Source organism: Dermacentor silvarum, chromosome 11, assembly GCF_013339745.2.
Source record: "Dermacentor silvarum isolate Dsil-2018 chromosome 11, BIME_Dsil_1.4, whole genome shotgun sequence".
NCBI lineage: Eukaryota > Metazoa > Arthropoda > Arachnida > Ixodida > Ixodidae > Dermacentor > Dermacentor silvarum.
The window spans coordinates 36,218,091-36,240,001 of record NC_051164.1 but is presented as its reverse complement, the minus strand read 5'-3'; the positions used below and the strand labels follow the sequence as shown (position 1 = coordinate 36,240,001).

Genomic DNA, 21,911 nt, shown 5'->3' with positions numbered 1-21,911 from the left:
CAAATGGCAATGGGCGATCCCTAGATACGCCAAAATCCGCTAAAAGTTGTGTTGCTTTAGCCAATAGGCACAAATAATAAAGAGAGAGAAGTGTTCAGAAGAGGCCAGACGTAAACCGCGTAATACACGTCGATGATATGGTTAGTTGAAGCGTGCTTTATTTTCTCGCAGGAATCATCATGTCTAACTGCCCTCAGGTACGTTTCGAACTGTGCTCTGAAACTCTCTGTGATGTTTGTGATTTAATTGCGTCAAACAAAGCACTCGCATGTCGTCTATACTAGGAAAGTTGAATCAGCCTCGTATAATGACACTTGTATAGCGCCGGAGTTCTGTGCGCTCATTCATAGTTAACGCCCCACTGAATAAAGCAGTGAGCGAAACGACACCAGTCTCATAAATGGGGGACTCGTGAATCATCACCCGGATGGCATGTGAGTGAGGCTTGCAGGATTACACCTTATTTTGTGGCCACCGCATTGGCAGGTACCGAGGAAATATTCGTGTTCCTTCATGTTGCAACGCGCTCAAAGCATGGCATAACGGGGAGGATCCGCCAGAAGAAGCTGTTTGAAAAAATGTTACTGCATCTTGGGGCTTAAGTAGCCGTGCCCACCTAAAGCAATATCTTACATTTACAACTATATTTTTAATCAAACACTTCTTCATGGCACAAGTACGCGTTATATCTTGTACGGAAAAATTGAAAAAAAAACGTCCGTTACTTTTTCGCCGTCGATACCCTTTTTTGAAGAGCTTGGGATTTATGAAAGTGACCTGGATAGGACCAGTCTCTATTAATAACTCTGATGCGGCACAACAAAGTGCACACATTGTTTGTCGTAAGCAGACCTAAAGTCATCATCGAAATATATTGTTCTCTCTTTCTGCTAACATCGCAAACATTTTATGCGCTCATAAACTGCTTTCTCTGCAACTCTCGTTCTTTAGTTGCGTCACCCCTTCAATGCTTTGGCGTCGTGTTTCTAAAGGACTATAGTCACCTCCTATGCAATCCATCTGTTCAGAAATCAATAAACAAGAAATTATATTCAACAGCGTCAACAAACATACGTTATGTTTCAACATCATCGTCTCGGTGAATGATAGTTGGCTTTTCCTGAACAAAGCTGCAGCACAATGTTTAAACAATTAACTCTAGAAGCTTTCTAAACCAACGGGAGTGCATCTTGTCTTGTAACTACACTCATCATCAATCTCACGCCAGTTTTATTTCTCTAAGCTTGCGCACTAGGTGTTTTCCTGTCAAAAACGGCGTGTGCGTCTTAACGTCCCGAAGCGTTACTGACAATAAACTAGTGACCTTGGAATCAGAAAACGAGAATATGCACATTGAATAATAATAATAAGTGCTGATGATTGAGATAACTCGTATATGTGAAATATTTTGTATTCCGACAGAAACTCGCATCACAGTAAAAACATTGATTAGCCACTGTTTCTTTAATTAAACATACAGTTGGAAGCTAACCTAGTCTTTATTTGCCTGAGTGTTTCTCTGTGCTCATTTTGTTGAGCAGTTTCAGCGTGCTTTGATTCAACACACGGATACATAGTACCTGTCAATTGCTTAATAAACCCTACAATGATGCGCTTATCTTTCGACGAGCATTTACTGTAACAAAAGAGTACCTAGCTATAAACAGCAGTCTAGCAGCCTAGCAGTCTGACAGCCTAGCAGTCTGTTGCATCTTCGCGTACGAATTGTTGCTTCAGTTTAGCCAAAGGTCACTGACTTGTAACGGGTTCGGAACTCATCATACAGCACTGGTCTAGATGCTGGATTCTAGACGCGAAATCTACCATTTCGTCGGCAACAGCAGCTGCTTGCAACGTGCAACAAAAGGAAGTCCCTGGATGTCTTTATACTGTTAGGTTGATCACGCTCCTTAATTCCAGTTCATTCATGTTGTGCGAAGCTGCTGGTATATTTCGGTGATGACATTGTAATGAAAATGAGGGGAAATCTTTCAGCAATGGCCCAAATTACTGTGGCAATGTTGCGTCTGTTATTACTACTATGTAAGATGATACAGTGGCGCTGTGGCTATAGAGTATACAATGAGTAATCAAGGAAGGACTGTTTCATACCCCTGACTGGTCGCAGGAATGTGTTCAACTCAGAACGTTGTGTCTCATCTACCCACCATGGTGGCTTAGTGGTTATGCACTGCGCTGCTAGCACGAGGTCTCGAGATGAAATCCCCACCGTGGCGGTCGCATTTTGATCGGGACGAAGTGCAAAGATGTCCGTGTCTCTTGAATTGGGTGCACGTTAAAGAAACGCAGGAGGTCACAATTAATCCGAAGTATCGCACTACGGCGTGCCTCATAATCCGATTGCGGTTTTGACATGCAAGATCCGGAATACATACATACATAGTGTCTCATTTCCCACTCCCATCGAGAGCGCCATGCAACAGCTTAGTACCTTCAAAAAGTCCTAACATGTTATGCTAATTATTCCTGACTCTACCTTTCAAGCTAAATACAGCTTACCACGTTTACATGAATGCGACAGTGGCGCATCATATTTCTAAACGCATTGTATCCATGTAGATAGCGGTGATTCACTGGGGAGACTAATCCCATTAATGCGCCAAGGAGAGACTAGACTGAAACAGGTAAGCCTATGTACGGCCGGTGCGCATAATAAACCCTAGCGTATCGCATAGAGGAAGAGAGGCAAAGCCGACTTATGCAGGTATATAGCTCTCCCCGATTCACAGACGAAACGCACTCGCCTGAAACAGGTTCCGACTTGCTTCAGAAATGGGATGCACCACATGTAAACATGGTCGCACAGTATTACCGCGACTTCCCAAGAAATGCGATACTCCGCTGTCGCATTCATGTAAACGTAGCTAAAGTTATTTGAACAAGTTCGTGTCCGGATTCATCATTCGAAACGCCAGGCGTGCAAACGCAGACACAAGTAGAACGAAAAGCTTTGTTGTCCTTTACGTTTTACTTGTGCCCGTGCTTTGCATGAATTGTCTTTCGGTACCACTATAAGCACACGTACACTGTTCCTGTTTTGGTCGACGTGTGAGTGGCATTTTATTTCATTTTTCTCATTCCATGAGGCGCGGGCACGGCACGCCGTTTCGGTCTACGAATAAAGCGCATCTCTCGAGGATGGCGGAGCTAAGCCCTTATTACGGTGTTTTGCTGCCTAGGATGGCTTCGCACAACGCCTAGAGGAAGAGAACAAAAAACATATCCATATTGAGGGACGGACATCTTCCTCTTAGGGTGCAGCCCTTAGTTCAGGGTGCCATTGGCTCGCGCAACACCGCATGTAGGCTGGATAACAGTCGCTGCTGCTGCGGCTCTGAGTTGACAGCGCAGTCGTCCCAGGAGGAAAGGGAGGGTAAATGAATTGGGGGGGGGGGGGGGTAGCCCGTGTGGTGTGGGCGTTTCCCTGCTGCAGTGATGTTCTGTGGGAGAATGGACAATATGAGGTATATTGTGTGGGGTCCAAGGCAGCCCTCCAGCGTTTAATCTCACTACTGCGCCATTGATCACATGAACGGCTCGTCACCGAGATTCAGACAAGTACACCATCGCATAGTTGACGAAGGACACGATATAATATATCAGTGGTTACCTAGTCACTGTCGCATGATCGAGCGGACGCAGTGGGCGTACCTGCCCATGACGACATCATCTGCGTTGCCATTCCTCTTTCGAGAGCCGACGCAGGGAAAACACTTTCTGCTCTGGCGCGTGACCTGACATTGATTCAATGGAATTCATCTGACTTCACAAGTGCACGCCTTCATACCCTGGACCCTAATTTACAGCTCCGTATTCCGCCCGACCTTCCACGACGTGACTGCACACGTCTAGTCCGTCAATGGCTTGGAGTAGCATTTTCAAATGTGTACTCCTTTTTTATCGGAATGGCCAATAGCCCACTTTGTGACTTCTGCGGGTGCAACGAAACAATCGCGCACCTTCTTTGTGAGTGCCCTTGTTTCAATCCGCAGAGAGGCGCTCAATAACGGAAAACAACATCCTTGGAAACTGGCCTATACGAACAGGAGCCTGAGCCGCCCTGCGCAGGCACTGCTGCGTTACGTAAAAGACACCGGACTCAGTTACAAATTGTGACCTCACATTGTGTGACGTAGGATGGGACGTTGACACTAGGCAACACTAGAACGCTTTCGCATACTGCGTGACAGTGCCCACAGAAACAGTTCTGTTGTATGTGTGTCAGTGATTTTCTTTTCTTTCCGTTTTTTTCCCTTTTCATATAGTTATTTTTCTCTCTCTCACCTGTCGCATCCAATCTCTGGTTAACCTCTCGTCTTTCCTTTACCTTTCTCTCTCTCTGTTGTGTGGGGTAGAAGGGGTGAAGCTAAAGGCGAAAGGGGGATGAATTAGTTTGTAGCGGCCGCCATGCGAAGGCATCTTCTCCGTTAAGGGAACGGTGTGGTAGGGGCATGTGTCTCCTGCTATGTCTGTAATGCTGTAGCGTTTCAGTGTATTTCAGTGGGTGTGTAGTTGTGTTGTGTCGTCAGAGTTGGACAGCCCTTCCAATAGCGCCCGGTTAGCGAACTCTCGGGCTACCGGAGTAGCGCGATCATTTACATAGGCAGAGACGCGTCCAGGTGTCCAGACGATACGCACCCTGTGTAACTCTGTGTGATATAATGACGTGAGGAGACGGTGTTTGTGGAGTGTCACCATTCCTGGCGCCAAAGCCCTGCAGGCGGTTTGCGAATCAGTGACCACTGAAATGGGTTTGTGAAGTGCCGGTATAGTTCACGCGTGTATGATGACCAAAGTGATAGCAGCCTTTTTCGCCGTGCCGCTGTCCACAGTGTTGAACGTGACCGAAGCCCTCAGAGTGTCTGCGCTATCTTTTACGACTAGACACAGGGCACGTCTGTGTAGGCAATGGTCGACTTCCGTGTATAGGACCGGTGTGTCGGATGTGCTATCGCCAAAGACTAGGGTTTGTGATGTTGCCTGTCTCCGGTATTTATGACGGTCAGGGTGCATATTCCGAGGAGTAGGGGCCAAGTTAATTCTCTACCGAATGCTAAGCGCAAGAGCTGTGCGGTTTTTCCTGTTGAGCATTTCTCGGCTTTCGGTGCCCGAGCCGGGGTAGAATGAGGAACCCCTGCCTTGACCGTTGCAAGCGTTAGAATTGGCTGTTAAGGTGACCTTCCACTAGTACTTGGAGGGTGTTGTGCACCCCGATTCGTAGTAAAAGAACTGCATGGAGGCATGGTTGGGCGTTGTAACGCCTAGAGCATATACCCTGATTACTATAGCACGCATGCGATGGCTGCCATTGTCTGGGAATTTGCTCCTCTAAAGTCAATCAACACCATTTGAACAAGCTACGTTATCGGTGCTGTCCTTGTCCTTCGAGCATCGCCAGGCATTTTTTATTCAGACGCATGCATCGTAGCCACTCATAAATATTGCCTTAGGCATGAGAGCCTCAGTAGTCGATGCGTGCTATTGAATAATTCATTCGGGTCGGCGGCATGAATAGCCGTATCATTTACAAAATTCAGCAGCTCATATGGAAACAATATGAAAATAGCGTTTCTTGTTTGTGTGCGTGTGGCTCGGTTTCTCCCATGCAGGCAGCAATGCTCCAAACCCGGGAATATTCATATTGAAATACACTATGTTGACCGTTCTTTAAGCACACAAAATTCGACCTCGGCTACGCACTATGCATCTGAAAAACACAAAAAGAAAAAAAACAATTTACATTTATTTACATATGTGACTAGAAGTCGCGCTAGCTCAGTGGCTATAGCGTATATGCTTGAGCGTGAGATCACGGGTTAGAATCCTGACTGTGGCGGCCGCATTTTGATGCAGTCGAAACAAGAAATATTTGAGTACTTATATTGGATGCACGTGAAAGGACTACATGTCGAAATTTATGCGAAACCGTCCAATATGGTGTTTCTCATTGTTGCCGTGTGTGCTCAGGACGTTAAAGGCCAACTGCGACACAATTAGGACCACGTAAAAAAATATTGGCTGAGGTTTAACGCTCGTAAACCTAGTTATCACGACTGAAAGGTCTGTTTGGGTTGCTTTTGCAGACTATGTACACAGTGCTTCACTAATGCACGCTTCTACGCATGAAACGCTTCCTATAACGTGTTAATCTGGGCTCCCTTTGCTCCGGTGTTTCAGCAGCCAACTTCTCATTTGCCTCAGATTTCGCAGCCTGCCGTCTAGCGGTATCTATTAAATGATTGGATTCAGCTTGTCGCTTGCGCTGGAGCGCATACACGGATGGTCCAGCCGTCTTCTACTTTTTTTTGAAATCTTTGAAAATAATTTTAACACAATTTCGACTCTAAATCGAAAAGCCGCTTCCAACAGTCACTAGAATTTCACTTTCGCTCTCTAATGCAACAAGTTTCATTGAAATTGGTCCAGGGGTTATCCCAGAAAACCGTTTCTGCGTTTTACATGTATTTGAATAGGCCGCGTTGGAGCTGGGCCCAAGCTAAAGCTTCCTCTTAAGGACATTGCGACGCGATGAATGACCTTGCGAGACACGGCGTAGTAGAGCTTTCGCTCTAAAAATTGGATCCAGGCAGTCAGGATACAGAACAATATCCGTGGAAAAGTTTAGGTTAGAAAAATCATGAGATGCACCACGAAAGGATCTCAGAAGTGGGCGTTTTTGATTCCAGAATTAAAAAAAAACAAGAAAAAAAAACGTTAGTGGTCGGTCACCGGGTGTGCCGAAATGGCTGCCGGCAGAATGATGGGACATACGTACGATATAGCCTGTAACCACCAAGTTCAGGTGTCGTCTGCTTAAATCCCACTAAAAGGCTGCTACTACGAAAATTAGACAACTGTCAGCCCTGTAGCCCAGCCAAGATCGCTTCAGTATTGTATGTCATCACCATCATCATCCGCCTATATTTATGTCCCCTGTAGGACCAAGGCCTCTCCCCGCGATCTCCAATTACTTCTGCTTTGCGCTAGCTGATTCGAATTTGAGCCTGCAAATTTCCTAACTACATCACCCGACCTAGCGTTTAGCCGTCCTCGACTGCGCTTTCCTTCTCTTGGTATCCAATCTGTAACCCTAATGGTCCCCTGGTTATCCATCCAACGCATTACATGGCCTGCCCCGCTCCATTTTTTTCCCACTTAAGGTCAACTAGAATACCGGCTACCCCCGTTTGTTCTCTGATCCACAGCGCTCTCTTTCTGTCTCTTAATGTTAGGGGTAGCATTTTTCGTTCCATCACTCTTTGTGCGGTCCTTAACTTGTTCTCGAGATTCTTTGTTAACCTCGAAGTTTCTGCCCCATATGTTAGTACCGGTAGAATGCAATGATTGTACACTTTTCTTTTCAACGCCAGTGGTACGCTCCCACTCAAGACTTGGCAATGCCTCCCAAATGACTTGGTATGCACTCCAACCCAGTTTTACTCTTCTGTAAATTTCTTTCTCATGATAAGGCTCCCCTGTGAGTAACTGACCTAGATAAACGTACTCCTTTACAGACTCCAGAGGCTGACTGGCGGTCCTGAATTCTTGTTACCGTGCCCCGCTATTGAACATTATCTTTGTCTTCAGCATAATAATCTTCAACCCAACTCTTACACTTTCTCGGTTAAGGTGGTATTGTATGCATTACTCATTTATTACAAATACGGCCAAATGGACATTTCGTACACCCCATGAATACTCGTCCTGGTGACTCAGTGGATTTGACGTTGCGCTACCGAACACGGAGTGATGAGTTCAATCGAAGCCACCGAGGCCGCACTCTGGTAGGCGCGGAAGGCAAGAATGCTCGTGCACCGCCCGTTGGGCGAGCGTTAAAGCACCCCAGGTGGTCACAATCGATCCCAAATCTCCCACTGTAGCGTACCTCAGAATCAGGTATTGGAACATAAAACAAGCAAAATAATTTTAAGTCTCATGAATCAATACTAATGCAAGATTACTTCCTCGACGCATTAGGTTTTTGTTACTAATATTCTACTTCAATACGCATGCAGGCGCAGTATTAGGGGCCATGCTCGTCGTCGACTGCTTTCTGGAATATTTATTTATTTATTTATTTATTTATTTATTTATTTATTTATTTATTTATTTATTTATTTATTTATTTATTTATTTTATTGCCCTCGGGGCCCGACGGCATTACAGAGGGGAGTAGGTTAGATCGGAAAAAGTGGAAACAACAAATAATAGTAAACTGATATAATACTAAATACAATTGAGGCTCACGGAAAAAAAAAGAAAGGGTTACATCAATACAGTAAAGGAAATTCAAATGCATGCAACGCGTGAAGACATCGTTTGCACAAAAAAAAAAAAAAAAAAAAAAAACTAAACGAAATTATCGGAGCAGTAATTTGTGCCTACGAAACAAAGAACGTTCTAAAAAGATCTGTGTGACAAAAAATAATGGCTTAAGCAAAAAGAAAAAAGGATGCCAGCACTACAATTTCTTGTCTTAATGGCAACAGTAGGTTAGTTAAAGCAGCTTTGAAAATTATCCGATATTTGGACGACAGATCGGGGAAGGTGATTCCGATTTGCTGACGTACTGGGGATGAATGAATTGTAAAATTGGTTGGTGTGGCATTAAGGTATGCCAACCTTATGACGACGGTCGATGCGAGCGGTAACCTAGCAAGAGAGGGTTATCAATTTATTCTTGAGGATGAGGTTGTCATGATATATCTTATTTAACAGGTGAATATGGAATATTTTCCTACGTCATGATAGCACCGCTAACGATAAACTTGCTTTCATAGTAGTGACGCTGGAGTTACGGTGAATATTAGAAAGAATGAAGTGAGCCACCCGGTTCTGCACATATTCAAGTTGATAGATGACCGTCTCTTGACTGTGGTCCCAGACAGATGAAGTATATTCGAGTTTTGTATGAACTAACGATTTGTAAAGAAGTAATTTTACTGGACTAGAAGAAATATAAAAATTGTGGCGTATGTAGCCCAGCATGCGATTAGCGTTGTTGGTTATATGTCTACAGGCATCTTCCAAGAAAGATTAGAAGAAATAAATACGTCTAGATATTTGTAACAGGACAAAGATTCTGGGTACTAGTATTGCGAAGAGATGAGGGCAATGTGGTATTACGACAAGAAACACGCATGTACTTGCATTTGTGGTTATTTAGTTCCACGTTCTACATGTTATCCCAGTCAAGAGCATGGTTGATATCGGACTGAAGAGGATCTTTATCAGAGTCACTGCTAATTTCGTGGTATATGACGAAGTCGTCTGCAAAAAAGTTAATTGATGAGCATAACCTATCAGGTAAGTCGTTGATATAGATGAGGAAAAGCAAGGACCCCAGCGCAGAGCCTTGAGGCACGCCATATTCAACTGCACACGCCAAGTAAGAAGTGTTTCTAGCTGTGGCAAATTGTGAACGATCGGTGAGAAAAGAGTGCAACCATTGAAAAACTTTAGGATCAAGGTTAAGCTCGCTTGGTTAAAAAAAAAGCTGTTGATGAGAAATGTCGTCAGATGCTTTTGAAAAATCTAGCAATATGCAGTCAAAATGGAACCGCTGTCAAGGATGGAATTTAAGTCATGTGTGAACGATGAAAGTTGAGTTTCCCAGGAAAATTAGTTCCGAAATTCATGCTGATGATCTGTAAAAAAGGCATTTGACTGTAAGAATGTTGCAAGCCGAGAGTAAATGACAGATTCCATAATTTTAAATGGAATGCATCTAAAGCAAATCATTCATTAATGATGAGGCGAAGGCTATCCCCAGACTTGAGCAAAGGAATCACCCTCCCGACCTTTCAGTATTCCAGTCAGAATGCAGGCTGTCTGAAGCGATTGCTGGAATAGATTAGAAAGCATTATTGCAGTTTATACCTTAGCCCCGAGTAAAAACTTGGAATGCATATTATCGTCGCCACATGATGAAGACACTTTTAGTTCTTCTATTTTTTTTTCTGTGCCATATATATCAAAGACGATAAGGTCCGGTGGTAAAACCGGAGTACCGGGATAGGTAGGAGTTACAGAACACACATATTTATAAAAAGCAGAAACAGAGTTCAGAACATTTGTCCATTGATCAATTTGGATTAGTTGATCGCTTGAGTCTTTAAGGGTGACAGTTGAATGGTCTCATTTGTAGACTACGCTACAAAATTGCCACGGGTTAATTATTAAAGCGGTAATTACCTAGGTTATTTCAGTATTGAAAAATGAAGCTTTCGTCAGCTTAAGAGCTTTCTTGTATTCGGTAACCACGGCTGATAAGCTGTCCAAGTTTCTTGAATACCGGTTAGTTTTGCAGAGCGAAAATACGTTTCTTTTTTTCTTTTTACACAGCCTTTTTAACGATTGAATGAACCATGGCGATTGCCAGTTAGAAGCGATGACTATGCGTGGAACGTGTTTCTGGATGAGCGATGAAACTTTTTCTTTGAATGAGTTTCCAGTTAGTACTTCACAGAGCGATCATCAAGGCAAGTAATCATCTAAAAAGGCAGGAGAACTCATGGTTAATAGCTTCAAAATCAGCGAGTCTACAGTCAGGGATATACTTTTTCTGGCTACTCTTGTGGGGCATGCTGCAGGTCAAAGAAAAATAAAACATTAAGTAATAGCTTAGCCTCGGTAGGTACGATATAGGATGGAAGAGATCAGGCGTAGTGGTGAGTACTAAATCCAGGATATTAGAAGTAGTAGACGAAATTCGAGGGGCCTGTATTACAAGCAGTTGAAATCATTCCACAAATTAAAAACTATGTCGCCTTCACTGGAAAAAAGACGACAATAGGAATGCACATTAGAGGCTATTTTATTAGAGAAATTGAAGTTACCTAGCAAAAGGAACGTCCTATTCGGATACCGCACTGTAATCAAACCGATGGCTTCATGAAGGTCGTCAGCAAAGGTGGGTGAACAAGACGGCTGACGCCCGACATCAATTTCTTAGAGCACGTTCGTATTTCAAGCAAAACAGTTCTAAAGCGTTAGTAAGATGGATAGGAAAGGACAAAACAGGGCATCAGAGACTACTATGATGACACCTCCGCCACACCGCGAACCCCTACCACTAGGATTATTGTTGTATTTTTGTTAGAATAGAACAATTCGCTGCTATAAATCTTCGCAGATAACCAGGTTTCAGTAAGACAGGTCGGCGTCAGAAGCATCGATAGCAGAGCAGAGATCGTCCCGTTTCGTAAGTATCTTTCGAATATTTGTGAATGAAAGCGATAGTTGATTATTCACCTTGAACCGGTTATTCACCGGTAACTCCGCTGCCGCTCGCGCAGTGCTATTCACTGGCGTTAGACATTAGACAGTTGGTACAAGGAATCAGATTTGACCGATGGCGCTAAGGCGCTAAATATTTCACGCAGGCAATCATCAGAGAGATTGTATAGTGTAGCACGCTTTGTGTGCAGCTTGCTGAAGTGAAGCTTGAAAGTTAAACGTTGAATTCTGCCAAATTCGACCAGTTTTTTCCAAACCGAAACGAGCAGCGGGCGAATATTCATCCTTAACGGTAATATTTTTTTCCCTTTCACCTTAGAGTTATTGAGAAGTATGCGCTGTTTGAGCTTGAAAGAAGAGAATTTGACAACAATTGGCCAGCACTTATTCGAAGTATACCCACCGAGCCTGTGTGCTCTCTCAATCAATATTTCAGAGTGTGACGTTTTCAAGCAGGATCAAAGCATACTGACCAGCTTTACCTCTCTGACTGAGCCCAGGACTCTGATTGGGTGTTGGACAGGCCATAATATAGAATGTCGTTCCGCCGCTGCATCTCTTCAATCTCAGCTTGCTTAGAGAGCGGTTGAACGTTTTCACCCTTAATTTGGTGAAACCACTAAGCGAAGGCGCTGTACCTCCTCCTCTAATTCCCCAAAAGCGACCGCTTTGCGTTCAACTTCCGTTCATCTTTTGTCGATATTTGTTAGACTTTCCTGAAAATTCGCCTGTTAAGGCCATCAACAGACTTCAATCGCCCGGTCTTTTTCCATTCTTGTTCGTGTGCTCACAGTTTGTAACATGGAAAACACACCAAATTTCTTAGACTGAGGATCAAGAAAAGGGCCCTGTAATTGGGTTTGAGATCTCGTGCTAGGCCCAGGGTTAAGCTCAACATCCCTGGACGACATAACCAGTTGGGTTAACGTGAAAGCACTCATGGAACGTGCAAAACAAAACTGCTGGGCGTGAGAGTTTTGTTTGACTGGCTAAACCAACGACAAGTTCCCCAATGCCCTAGAGCTGCAACTAAGTCTAGAAAGTGACCAATTTTGAAAACGCCCCCAGATTTAGGCCGAAAAACGTTTACGCAACAATCAACCGCCGATATAGATTTACCTGATATTATTACATCGACTCGCTGAAGAGCCAGTGTAGTACAAAACGTAGAGCGTAAGCCATCCGTATAAAAAGAAGGAATACAGCACACACGGCGCCAAGTGTCTGTCTCGTCTCCCACTTTGCCTCCTTATCTGCACCGAGCTAAGTTTTCTCTTCTGTTGATTGTCTGATTGCTTCATTGATTCATTCATGAGGTTGAACATTCCAAAGCAACGCTGTGGCCATGACGGAGGATTTAATGGAGGTCTCCGGATAACTTGTTGTACCCACCCCTTATGTAATACCCCTGAAGTCAGGGGTCTTTAAGGTAAATAAACTGAACTGAACTGAACTGAACTTTTTGGCAACCTGAATTTTTTAACGCACGCCTGATCTATGCATACGAGAATTTTTGAAATTTACACCCATCACCCATCGGAATGCGGCCGCTGGGGCCGGGAATCGAAGCTACGACTTCGGGCTCAAGGTTAGGACATCAAAGCCACTGCGGTATACCGTGGCGTGGATGCTCTGTTCTGTTTGTTATACTTGGGTTCCTGTGGACTATTCATGTATAAAGCACGTTGGTTATACCTTTTCTCTGCCATAACTATAATAATAAAATAGATTTAAAAATGAGAAATACCAATGAAACAAATGAAGATATCGTCACAACCGAGAGTTCACTTGACGTCCTTCCATATAGCACTAACGGCATGACAGTGTGCAGTCCTGACCGATAATCTTCACCCGATATGTGCTAATAGGTGGGCCCCCGCTCCAGAGCAGCCTGCGCGATGTGATACAAAAGCGCGCCATAAATCGATATCCCTTCTATGGAGGACAGAGTTGAGGTTCAGTTTAGCGTGCCGCGTGATCATCGGCGCGAATCGTATCTCTAGCACAGCTGACTGGCATTGCCTGACGCTCAGAGGGACGAGAAATGCCGGAGTAATGTCAGTTATCTCGTTGGAAGCGAGGTCCAGTTGCTCACTGCACCGGGACTGCATTTCGCCCATTCGTTGGCAAGTTGCTAGACGCCTTTGATTGGGTTGTTTCCCGATGTTTCTTTCGAGTCGGGTTGTTCATTCCTGCCGGAACGCTATATTCATGGCGCACAATAAGTGGCGTCAGGGAAGCAAATCCGTTGACAGATCTATCTTTGAAGTGAATCCGGCTCTGACCCAAGCCCACGGTTGTCTTTATGCATGCGTTGGGCCGCTGCATTATGCGATTATTGCAGAGCCGTATTTCAGACGAAGTGTCGCTGGCGTATCATATTGCGGGATGTCAAAAACAAGCAGAGAGTCCTCAGTAATGTCGTTTTTGTCTGCAAGGCGGTGATAACTTGAGGCGGTACCGAGAAAGTTTGAAAAAGCGGCTGCAACAGCTTCAACGTCTCGTCATTCATTACAGTGTCCTGGAGAAATCATACCACAGAAAAGCGCTTTACAATGTTGTAGTTTTTTCACAAAATATATGCAATTGCAAGCAACTGATACTTTACGGCACTTTAGAGAACTGAGTTTTCGGCTAATATGGCGGTCTCGCCATGCAAAAGCTCCTAAGAGCCATGTGCATGCCAGAAAGTATTTAGCGTTAAAGCAAGTATGGGTTTTCGCAGTGGTGACATGCCTGCCAGTCAACATTAAACGAAGCCTTTAGTCTCAAATAAATGTTCCATCACCGTGACCAACCATGTACTTTTTTTTACTCGACCCGCTTAGCTTCGAATATTTGATATCTACATCGCTTGTTATCGGTGCTTCGAGTGAGGATTGCGTGGTGTGCGGAAGCCGAGAAACAACGTTGCCAGCCCTCATTATACCATATGTGCCAGTACGAATGCGTTTGAATTGGATTTGCACGACATTTAGACGATCCCATCGTAATTTTATGCACTCTCCATAAGCATGCTGTGAGTTATCATTAGCACCAGCTGATATAAATGTGCAACAAGAACGAAACCTATCCGAGAGATCTCCCACAGTTCCTTTCCTCTCTCACCCGAAGCATATCCTATGCGCCCAAGTTTTCTGATCCTGATCCTTCTCTTAAGCACCGGACGACCTTAATTATGGTTTTCTTCCCTTTGCACACATGATAGTATCTGATAGATCGTAGAACAGATATAGACACATATAGAACAGACAACCAGCAGTTCTCTGTTCTGCCCATAACGTTGCCTGCCTAACTCCGGATAACAATATAAATCAGAATACCATCCCACGATGGCTGGCGGAATCGCTTCTATAGTTTCGTTTTTGATCGCTATGCCACCTGTTGTATTGCAGACGTACAAAAAAAAAAAAAAAACGTTTCCAAAATGCCTTACATCTATTAGCACACGCGCGTATTTTCACGCGCTGTTATTCAACTGAATAAGCGAAAGATAAGAAATCCTTACAAAGTTGTCCTTTTCCCTTGACTCCGTGCCATTCATGACCATGTGAATAAAACGTGATCGTTCTTGCGCCTGCGCTCATGGTGTCGGCGCGCGTCGCGGCCTTATCAAAAATAATTGGCAATAGTGTTTACTCGGCAACAATGTTGCGCACCTCGAAACAAAGGGAACATTTTCAATAACGCAGAGAAGCGGAGAGCTTATAAAAAATCGCACTTTGTGGAACTGCGCGAATTTACTGCCTGAAAAGTCTAACTCGGGTGGAAAACGTGGTACTTTTTGACGGTTTACACAGAGACTAGCGTTAGCGCAAATAAAAGCAAAAAAAAAATATAGAGAGAACACACGCACAATATATCAATTACAGCGATAACGCGCGCAAACGCGTGCAGTAAGCGGGAACGGACAAAAGCAAGGAGGAATCAACAGCAGCCTCCTCCCCTACTGATGATGATGATAAGTGGTTCTTGAGGGAAAGGGAAAGGTTGGCGCTATCTTCTGCAGCCCTTGAGGGAGCACGGCTCAGCGCCAACGGGGAGGGGTAAGTGAACTGAAGGAGAAAAAAAAATGCTTTCCCTCGTTCTCTGTTCCATTGGTTACAGCATGGTCTCCGAGACTTGCGCACTCCGGCTGGTTCTGCTCGAGGAAAACCTGCGGGCGCGCGCATATCTCGGAGGCAATGATTGCAGCAAAACTGACGCTTCCGATGCCTGCAGTCCGCAAGGGGTGGAATTAGCGCTGCTGGCGAAATAGGCGAGACAACAGATGAAGGTTTAGATTCCGCGCTGTGGTACGTGTAATCCATGCTTGGGTCTGCGTAAGCGTGGGCATAAAGCAGTCGGCTAAAATACCCAGTCAGCGCGTTCTCTTCGTCTGCTCGCGCGTTACAAGTATTGCAAAAGAACCTTCGCTATCATATCTCTGCAGACATTGGATATAAAATCGTTGTCTCTGCAGCAGAGAGGGAACACCTGTTGAACGCTGAATGCCAGTCCGGATTCGCGGAAAACAGCATATTCATAGGCCAGGCCTAGACTTCTAAGTAGATTTCCACCCGTATGTATTTAACCTAGTAGCTTTCATGATACAGCCCCACCAAGCGAACACAATCGCACACGGGAAGGTATTACACATTCCTCTAACGCACTCAATAGGTGTATTTAATGTCAGCGCAAGAGGCGCGCGCCGGCATGCGTTTGGTAGCAGCGAATGCTGAAATTCCTATAGTCGCGCTATGAATCGCGGCGTGGTATTCGCATGTAGGGATAGGCTGTGCTTGTGTGTCAGCGCAGAACGTGGTTTTTTAATGACTGCAGCAACACCTGAAGCTTGCGGTCGGCAGTGTTCAGTGCGGTTGTGAACTAGCGTTACCATGAAGGGCTGTTGAATACCTTGATTGATAACGGAGACGTTTTTCAAACGTCAATAGTTCGGTTTTATTATGCATGCAAGCTACACATGTCTGTGTCAGTGGCAGCTTGGTTTTATTTTCAGTACTCCGATTTGATTTCAGGCTACCTGCAATCCAGCAAATTTCTATGTAACAAACTTTTAGTTGTGTCACGAGAATTGGTACATTGTCCGCTATTTGTATACGAGATTCCTGCATTCTTTGGCCAGAACAGGATCACTAAAATATTCTCCAATTTGTGGTCCATATTTTATTTTTATTTTATACCGGGTATTCAAAATCAAGCTTTACGGAATTTTCAAAAATCGCCTGTGGCAGGTAGCATAACTCATATCGCTGAGCTGGGCTATTCGAAGAGGCGGACATTAGTATCTCGATAAATCGAAACACATATCCAACTAATCAACTAAAATTCACTAATGAACTTCTTAGTTTGTTACTTTATCACAGAAATAGCAATTTACGAATTGTAGCCGGTGAGTTAGCAAGACGCATCCGCGTGAAGTTAATTTCCAGGATGACACCAGTGTCGAGATAATATTTCCCAAAGTGTGGGACGAAATACATGGTAGTTCCAGTTACTTTTGTGCTTCAATGTGTAAAACAGCATTTTGATAAAAAAGTAAGTGGAACAACAGTGGATGTTTACGACGAGTTTGATGGTGCATATCTCCGAACTGGTGTCATTCTAGAAATTCATTGCAAGTGGTTACGCCTGACAAGCTCACCGGCTACAATTCGTAAATTGCAATATGTGTCGTAAAGTAATTAGAAAGAAGTTACTTCGTGAATTTTTGTTAATTAGTTGAATATGTGTTTCGATTTCTCGTGCTGCTATGTCCACCTCATCAAATAACCCAGTTCAATGATAAGAATTATGCCACCTGCTGCAGGCGATTTCTAAAAATCCCGTAAAACTTGAAAATGAACACCCTGAATATGAGTGGGAGGCGTAATGCCTATTTGTAGGAGTATATTCTAGTGTACTAGCAGCAACATATTTTCAGTGGTCATGTGCACGGCATCCTAATAACGAGGCATAGATTAAAGTTCCTTAAGTTCAATGTTTCTGCGCAAATCAATAAAATAAGGCTACGTGCAGACAGCTAAGTATACCAATTACCTTGGGATGCCTATGTCATCAGAACCTTTACCGGTGATCTGCCATTTACTGTATACCGATTACAAAAGGTACAATATTTTTTCGCACAGCACCCGGTGCATTTAGCTTCATCAAATCCTGAAAGAAATTAATTTGGTCGGCTGAGGACTTCGACTTGAAAGTAAGATAATGCTGTCGAGAAATACGAACCAATCAAGCATAGACGGCATAGTTGAAGCAGTTCTAAAAGGACAACTCAAATCCCTAGTGAAGCAGAAGCTGAACTGGCATTAGTTGTGCGTTTCGCTGAATACCAATCTCCGTGTAGTGGCGCTCGTTCTCACACTGCGATATAATTATATACTTTTGAATAAAATAAAACTATTGCAGCCAAAAAATATATAAAAACTGCATTGAATAAGTGGTAGAGTAATCATCTCCCGTGAGCGCTCTCGCAATCCCCTCTTCATTGGCACACGTTCCGCAGGACGCGGGGTTGGGAGGTTCCTTGAAATCTCCCTTTTCCCTGATATAAATCAAGCCCACTGCCAGCAGACCCAATTCGTACACTTCATGCCCGTCTCTCCAAATGTGTTGTAATATTTCTAATATTTCCACATCATTCCGAGGCACCATAAAAAATATTATCCACGGTCACTTCGTTCCGTTAATGCCACCTTACTCCAAAATGCGTTTCCCAAGTCTCCTGTTTCACGTGATTAGAAATTCGCTCCTTGTTTCCAGCTTCTTCAGCGCCATCTCATAGAGTTCTGTTAAAAACGGTCCCCGTTTCTATGGAACTAGTATTAAATGCAGTAGTAGCTTGCGAAAGTATTTGTAATAGGCTTTCAAAAATAAAAAAAAGTAAGTTAAGTAAGTTTACGAAGCTAAATTTATGAGCCTGCCCACTTTCACCTGGGCAAGACGTGAGTCTTGATACGAAATTGAATAAATGAGTTGACTTATCTGCATTTTCTACCGTTGTTTGTTCATACAGAGGTGGTACTCTAGATAACGTCAATTTCGCCATCTTGTCAGCTCTGATTGGCCCACACATCTGCTGCCGCTATTGTGATTGACTCGAAACGCCGCTATTGCAGGACGACAAACTTTAGAATAGCATTCCAGGTCTCAAAATTCTATTACTCAGTAGGCTTTCCTCAGCGAATTGAAAACTGCCCTGCGCTCGGGTTCAGACAGCTAGCAATTTAAAAGAAGATAGAAAAACGTTTAAAGGCGTTCCACCCTCTAGTCGACATCGATGAACAACAGTCTCCTGAACCAGTTGGAAGGGAGATTGGGGCATGAACCCCTAGCTTGGTATGAAATATAAATTTATTTTGAGCTGCGCTGGAGCTACGGTAGGTTGCTCTGAACTAGAGGTTCAGAACAACCAAACGTTAACAAGTTGTTTTCACCCCACAAAAAAATCACGTACACGTGACGCCTTCCACATCCGCCGTCAAGGCCGTGAGGGATGGCACTGGTTAACACTCCCAGGTTTAGTTGTAACAGCCAAAACATAAGTATCTAAGAAAGTGGGTGGGACAACGGCACCGCGTTAGCACAATTGGTGAGAGCATCGCGCGCGTAATGCGAAGACGTGGGTTCGTTCCCCACCTTCAGCCAGTAGTTTTTTTTCATCCATTTTCCTTGCCATTAATTTGTCGTTTATTTAATTCAATTATTAAGTACAAGCTTTTTCCCCTGTGCTGTTCTTGGTGTCTTTGTTCGCGTCTTATAATGTCATGACATACCCAGTGCCATCGCATACCTAGTCGACCCAGCTGCATATGCCATCTACACGTACGCGTACCCAACGTACCCAGTACCATAACCATACAGAATGTAGCATGCACCCAGTGGCAGATACCCCGTGACCCCGTGACACTTATATTTAGCCGGCACTATATCTCCGGGATCGGTCCTCGAAAGTTGTTGGAAGCGCACATACCCCACAAGAAAAAGTGAACGTATCTTGTCAACGAAGCCTTCGTGTTTAAAATAATGCAGCAAATTGCCAAGCCGAATTGGCCTCATCAATTAAAGCATGCATCGCGAGAACGCCACGCATTCGTTGATTTACAATCTTAGCGTTGTGAAGAACAACACGTGCTGGTGGCGAGATTGTTGCGGTTGTTATATGTCATGAAAAATATTTTTGCCCATACACCCTCCTCAGCAAGCACGAGATGTTTCACGTACCCCCCTGCTGCGGTTTGCAACCCTACCCCCCACTTACGATCCTATAAAGCCTACCCAATATTTTTTTTCTCCCGTGCAAATGGGAGGCGGTGGCTGAAAGGGGCAAGTCTTGTGCGATTCATGCCCCACACGCTGTTTCCGCTCTCAATCACACGAGAGAATGGCATTTCAACGCGGCATGTCAAACGGAACATGAATATTTCAGCGTATGTACTGGTCAAGTGAGGAACTGACGCGTTCCTGCTCGTGACGCAGTTGTTGATTTCTATTATGTAAGCGCCATCTTTGTTTCATGGAAATCACAGTACCGAAAGTCCGTTTTGTTACCCGTGTGATGATCACCTTCATTTATTCTAAGCAATGAGGAAAATACAATACGACATTACACGAAGAGAGATTACAACTCCAGAAAGAAATAGCTATATAGAGCTAGAATAAGTAAAGGAGATCGAGATTCGTTTCACTGCATACAGAATACGAAATCCGCAACGCACTCATGAAGACAGCTGAAAAGAAATACAAAGCTAGCTACGATACGTTATATATATATATATATATATATATATATATATATATGTGTGTGTGTGTGTGTGTGTGTGTGTGTGTGTATGTATGTACCGGCACGCAGGCGAGAATGGTACAACTATGAGGTAATACGTGCGTATAACATTGCAAAAATATGAGCACACGTTGCTCAGTGCACAATTCTATAGAGTTCTACCCGCTGTGCCATTGTGCACTCTCGCAGACTGCGCAATGCATTGTACTACAATCCGCATTAATGTTGAGCGCAGTACATGCGGAGCGTGTAAGTTCTGAAAATTGTGAAGTGCAGCATTTCATTTCTTAATAATTGTTTATGAAAAAAACACAGCGCTAAAATATATTGTTAGTACAATGTTTGTAAGATCTGCATGTTTTGTGTAAAATGACGTACACCAAAGAGCTAGCGTCATTGGGACCGGGCAAGTACTCGTCGGGGTTGGCGCTTGTCGCCACAGCATACTTCCCTGCGATGCAGTCAGGTCGGCACCGCGCCCATTCGTAAGCTTTTAACTCGGGAATGCAAACATACGTAAATTCGCCCGAACTTGTGGTTAAGTGCACGCAATGAATATGTTGCAGCACATACAAAAATAAGTATGTACTTTTTGCACATAGTATGCCGTAATACGCGCCTTTGTAGGTCACGGTGGAAACGCAATCAAGCATTGAACAGTGCGTCGGTTTGAACGAACTGAGGTTTGTGTTGTGAAAAGATGGGCACGCTACTTTCACTGTAGAATCATAGACCAATTTAACTCTCGTGTTTGTCGCCTGAACGCGCGATTCCGATTAGCAGTGCCAAAAACGTGTGCTATGGCGCTTTTCTACGACGTTCACACGAAACAGGGGCAGTGAGAAATCTGCGGACCACTTCTTTTTTATGCAATTCACAGACGATTAACACTGCAAGTTGGCACACTGCACAATGACTTCATGAAGCGTAAATATAACGGCACCGTTTCGGTATCTCTGAAGCCGTGAAGTGCGAGAATTTCCGTCCAGCCAACACTCACTGCTGCAAGGTTATCGCGAGAGAGTAAGTGCACAAAATAAACGCAAAGGGAACTCACTTGTCCATACGTGCTGCTTTCGGTACACGTCGCCCAGCGAAGTGGTGTTTGTATCACAACGGGCTTGCAAGTAATGACGTCAGTATATCCAGGGTTGCGACATTCTCCGCTTGTTCAGTAAACACGACGACGTAGCATCCAGCCCGGTTTCCAGGAGCGAAGACGTGATTTGGCGTCAGCGACCTGGTGCTCGTAGTCGCCGCAGGTTTAGCCGTTCGATCGCAGCTACGTGACGTGCGACCGGGGCACGCGTCTTGGCCGCGCGTGCACCGGATTGCTGCAGCGACGCGTATACGACGGCGCAAACTGTAGCAGCCGCAGTTGAGGAGCCGCAAACGCTCATAGAGATAGAGCTCGTTGTTAAAGGACAGCCACAAGTAGAGAGCTCTGCGCGTAACGCGCGCGAGTGTTTCAGCAAAGCACAAATAAAAGACGTGAACGACAGAGAGAGGGAAGGTCCGCTTAGAGATGGAGGGGCGTTGATGCAAGCAGCGTGAACTTAAATTGGCGCGACAGTCGGCGACGCCAGTAAAAGGAGGGAAAACATCCGGCGGTCCTGGTTCGTTAGAGCGTTGTTCTGGGTCTCGTCTGTGCTTTCGCTCCAGTTGGCGCCAGATTTCTGCGCCGACGCAGAGCGGGCATGATTGTCGAGACACCCTGTGCTTGATGTATACTACAGCTATAGCAGGCGTCGCCTACGCGGGTTGGTGTCGTTGCTTGTGCGAGAGTGTTTTGACGTTTTCGTAGCTTTTATCGCTTTGCGCATTCGTTGCGTGCGTTTGCGAGTCGTTGCGAGAACCATTTAGGCTTTTA

General features: G+C 44.5%; 1 protein-coding gene across 1 annotated transcript in view; it reads right to left on the bottom strand.

Annotated features, from left to right (window-relative positions):
- The window catches only part of LOC119433978 (cholecystokinin receptor type A), a 136,182-nt gene extending 114,745 nt beyond the window's left edge, over positions 1–21,437 (bottom strand). Inside the window, exon 1 of the mRNA XM_049658223.1 lies at positions 21,099–21,437. The gene's annotated coding sequence lies outside the window, so the exon portion shown is untranslated. The remainder of the gene's footprint in view (positions 1–21,098) is intronic.
- Positions 21,438–21,911: the final 474 nt, after the last annotated feature.